The sequence below is a fragment of the Diceros bicornis genome, chromosome 5 (genome assembly GCF_020826845.1).
Source record: "Diceros bicornis minor isolate mBicDic1 chromosome 5, mDicBic1.mat.cur, whole genome shotgun sequence".
Lineage (NCBI taxonomy): Eukaryota > Metazoa > Chordata > Mammalia > Perissodactyla > Rhinocerotidae > Diceros > Diceros bicornis.
In genome coordinates, this window is record NC_080744.1 from 31,076,627 (window position 1) to 31,081,716 (window position 5,090).

The 5,090-nt window shown below is 36.8% G+C and overlaps 1 pseudogene; it reads left to right on the forward strand.

Annotated features, from left to right (window-relative positions):
• Window positions 1-1,704: 1,704 nt before the first annotated feature.
• On the forward strand, window positions 1,705-2,700 carry LOC131405380 (olfactory receptor 4F3/4F16/4F29-like; annotated as a pseudogene).
• Window positions 2,701-5,090: the final 2,390 nt, after the last annotated feature.

The following is a 5,090-nucleotide window of genomic DNA, read 5'->3' on the forward strand; positions in this document are numbered from 1 at the left end:
ATTATCTCCCCACGTATGTTCATCCCACCAGTCCTCTCCTGTGTTGACTCTTCCTCCCTGAGAGCAGCATAAGTGGTTGTTTTCTGCCCCCTACTCCAGGCCCCAGGTTTCTGGTAATAGAAAGTGCTCACCTTAAGACCATGGACTGTTGGCTCAGGAGGTGACAGTATGTTCACTATGTGTAGGTGAGAATAGAAGGAGATTTGTGCCAGTGATAGTGACCCAGAAGTGCATGCGGGATACAGAGACAGCATCTGTGAATTTTGTGGTCTGGGATGAATGAGGGCATCAGACAGATGGCCCTTTATGTGAGAAGGTCTGGATCATAGCTACAAATATGAAGGATGTCAGTGTACCTGTTCTACTGTATGTACTGTAATCACAACATCTAAAGTGATTAACCTCTATTAAGTGTTTTCAGGAACTACTCTCTGCTATGGGGAATGACTGAGGTTGGTATCTGGACGCAGAGAAACATAACACTGTTCTCTGTTCTCCCTCTACTTCACATATAAATACAATCTGTGTTAAAGGACTAAATCTCCAGTGTCACATCTTGTATTTTATGGCTTAAGGTCAAGAAGAAATTTCATCTGCCCTCCTAAAATGTGACTTCTTAATGTCTGAGATTCCTCTTATTTTATCATCATAAGTCAAAAGTATAAAATGTAAATTCCACTGAAGATAAAATACCTGAATGGCTTTCAGTCAGAGTAAGCAGGCTAATACCAAATATCAGAACAGGTTACCTTGCAGGCAGTACTGAGTGCTTTAAATGGTGAGGGGATGTCAATGGACATAAAAGGAGACACCAAAGGGAGGCTGAGACACTGATGAATTAACTTAATATCTCAACTATCCCAAGTACTTGTCCTCAATACTTTTGTGTGTATGGACAGAGAAAATCTGTTTGCAGAGATATTTTACATTCTTTGCCGCGACTTTAGGTATGTGCCTAAGCAGAAACTGGTGAAATTTCCCAAATACACATTTAAATTAGCCCTGGAGAAAGCCTTGCATCATGAGGTGGCATAGGCTCCTTATGAATGCCTTACTGACTGTTGAGGCCAGTTTAGGGCTCTGTAATTATGAAAAATTTTGTGGAAACTAGAGGCACCTGTAATATCAGTGAACACGATAAAGCATGGTGGAAAATAGTTCTATTGTTCTATTTTTTTGTTAGAGTCCACACACTTCCCCTGTTCAACTATACTTGTGGGCTTTCCAATTTGACATATCTCAGTGTCTTTATTCAGCCTCAATGTACAGCCTATCCGAAGTCAGTCTCAACTCACGTCTCAGTCACCTCTCACTCCAGGTGACAATCCATTTGTAAATCATGCTTTTCTCTCATCCCTACTTTCTGCCAGTGAATTGTCAAAGCAAACTGGGAGAGAAGTGGAATATGAGAATATACATAAAAGCAAGATGGAATAAGTTGTAGATGAGGAATAGTCACTATCAGAAGTGGTTTAAAAAGCTGATGAATGTCATGGACACCCGTGAATCTCTTGTTCTTACTTAATCTGTTAGTTTGAGAATACAACATTGCAGTGAGAGTATTGATAATAGGTAAAACACGTTGCAGCTCACACATTATGATGATATTATATTGATTTTTGGTTTTTGTTTTCACATATTTGTGGAACTGCATAACTATATGCTTTTCATTCCTAATGAGAATATTGAAACATCAGTAATTCTATGACATATTATCATCTCCATAATTTCCTCCTCATTTTCTTAGTTCTCATAATTTCAGCAGCAGCCCAATTGGCTGGATCAATGGATGGAGCGAATCTCTTGGTTGTGTCTGAGATTGTGTTTCTGGGACTCACCCATTCATGGAAGATCCAGCTTCTCCTCTTGGTGTTCTCCTCTGTGCTCTACGTGGCAAGCATGACTGGAAACATTCTCATTGTGTTCTCTGTGACCACTGATCCTCACTTACACTCCCCCATGTATTTCCTATCGGCCAGTCTCTCCTTCATTGACTTGGGAGCCTGCTCTGTCACCTCACCCAAGATGATTTATGACTTTTTCAGAAAGCACAAAGTCATTTCCTTTGGAGGCTGCATTGTTCAGATCTTCTTCATCCACGTCATTGGTGGTGTGGAGATGATGCTGCTCATAGCCATGGCCTTTGACAGATAAGTTGCCATATGTAAGCCGCTCCACTACCTAACCATTATGAGCCCACGAATGTGCATTTTGTTTCTGTCTGTTGCCTGGGCCCTTGGTATCAGTCACTCACTGTTCCAACTAGCATTTATTGTTAATTTACCCTTCTGTGGTCCTCATGTATTGGACAGCTTTTACTGTGACCTTCCTCAGCTCCTCAGACTGGCCTGTACAGATACCTACAGATTGCAGTTCATGGTCACTGTCAACAGTGGGTTTATCTGTGTTGGTTCGTTCTTTATAGTTCTCATATCCTACATCTTCATCTTGTTTACTGTTTGGAAACATTCCTCAAGTGGTTCGTCGAAGGCCCTCTCCACTTTGTCAGCTCACATCGCTGTGGTCCTTTTGCTCTTTGGTCCAACGATGTTTGTCTATACGTGGCCACACCCCAATTCACAGATGGACAAGTTTCTTGCTCTTTTTGATGCAGTTCTCACTCCTTTTCTGAATCCAGTCATCTATACATTCAGGAATAAAGTGATGAAGGCAGCAATGAAGAGAGTATGCAAACAGTGATTTACAAGAAAATATAATAAATTATATGATAAGGCCTTCTCACTAACCATGGTATAGTCTTTTGTTTCTATTTTTGATATTTTAAATTGAGGAACTTTGAGGCATTAAATATTTATTTGAGTATAAACATACCTGAAACATAATTCCTAACTGATGAATGTATTTATGCCTTGTGAAGAGCAAGCCAAGAAAACAGTATACCTCTTTATCTATGTAAGCCCCATTTAATTTCTTTCAACAATGTTATATAGTTTTCAGTGAACAGGTCTTGCATATATTTTTTGAGATCCCTAGGTATTTCAATTTTTGATGCTGTTTTAAGTGGTAATTTTTGTTTCAGTTTACAATTGTTTTTTACTAATATATATAAATATAAAAGATTTTTTGTTTATTGACATTGTATTCTGCAACCTTGCAAAACCTAATACTTCTACTAATTTTTTGTAGAATAAGTAGGATTTTCTTCACAGATGATCATATTGTCAGCTAATAAAGACATTTTACTTTTTTTATTCTAGTATGGATCATTTTATTCATTTTTATTGTCTTATTACTGCACTTGCTAGGTGAAATGGTACAATGCTAAATAGAAGTAGTTAGAGTGGACATCCTTGACCTGTTCCTACTTTTATGAGAAAAGCATTCAGTGTTTCATCATTAAGTACGATGCTGACTATATGTTTTTCATAGATGCCCTTTATTAGGCTAAGTTCCTTTCTATTAAGTTTGCAGAAAGTTTTGAAAATCAGGAATGGATGTTAGATTTTGTAAAATGCTTTTCAAAGTTAGTTTCAGGGTAATGCTGGCCTTGTAGAATGTATTTATTCATTTTAAATTTGCAGAAAGAGTTTTGTAGAATTGATATGATTTATTTCTTAAATGTTTGGTAGAATTTACCACAGAAGTCATCTAGGCCTGGAGTTTTCTCTATGGGAAGGTTTTCAACTGTAAATTCAATTTTTGGTAGTTTGTGTCTCCCAAGAGACTTGTACATTCATTTACGTTGTCAAATTTATTGGAATAAGTTGTTCCTAATATTCGCTTATTTCTTGTTAAATATCCGTAATATCTGCAATATATTCTTCTCTCTCATTCTGGATATTGATAGTTTCTTTTCTCTTTTCTATCTTATCATCATGGCTAAAGGTTTTTCAACTTTATTTATTTTCTCGATCATTGATTTTCATTCCATTGATTTTTCTCTATTTTTTCCTGTTTTCTATTTCATTAATTTCTGCTTTGATTCTTCATATTTATATTTTTCTCATTTCTTTGTTTTTAATCTGCTTTCTTTTTCTAGTTTCTTTAGGTGGAAACCATAGTCATTCATTAGAGACGTTTATTCTTTTCAATATAGGCATTTAGTTATATTAATTTCTCTTTAAGCATTGCTTTAATTTCATCATGTGCATTTTCGTATATCCAGCTTTGTTTTCATTCAGATCAAAATACTTTCCAATTTTCCTTTTAATTTCTTTAACCCATGGATTATAATTCTTATGGAAAATTTCCAGCTACTATTCTGTTATTGGTTTTAATTTATTTTCATTAAAGTCTATTAACTACTTTGTATGATTTGAATACTCTTAAATTTATGGAGACTTTTCTTATGGTCCATAAGACAGCAGGTTCCTATCTCGCCTCATATTGAGCACTGAACAACCTGCAGAGCCTGTTCGGGGACAGCTCAGAACATAAAAAAGAGGAGGGCATCTACTTACAGCTGATGCTGCTCCATGAGATTGGGAATAAGCACAGAACTGAGGTTTTTCCTCTAGGAATAAGGGAGGGAAGCAAAGGGGGTCTAATTCCCAGAAATTGAGTGTCCCTTGTAATATTTCTATCTCACTCATACCAAGTGCCAAAAAACTGGAAGAGCTCAGTATTTTGGGTCAACTAGCAGAAAAGAAAAGGAGTGAGTGTCTTCTTACAGCTGGCACTGTTCTCGTGATTGAGGAAAAGCACAGAACTGAGGCTTTTACTCCAGGAGAAAAGGCATGAAGTAAAGGGGGTCTTGTCTCCAGCCTTAAAGCACATGCTCTGAGGGATTTGTCTTTATCTTGCTTCATATTGAACACTGCTGACTGCTGAAGGTCTCTTCTAGTCAAAATAAGTCTAAGAAGACAAAGAGAGGAAGCTGCTTCTTCAAATGCACAGACAACAAAACAAACCTACAAGAAAGATAAAGAATCATGAAACATGACATAATCCAAAGAAGAAAACAAATCTCCACAACCAATTCAAAAGAAATGGAGATCTGTGAATTGCATGCAAAGAATTCAAAATTATCATCTTAAAGAAACTCAGTGAGTTACAACAGAACATGATAAACAATTAAATGATATCAGGAAAGCAAATGAGAATATCAACAGAGAGATGGTATGATAGAA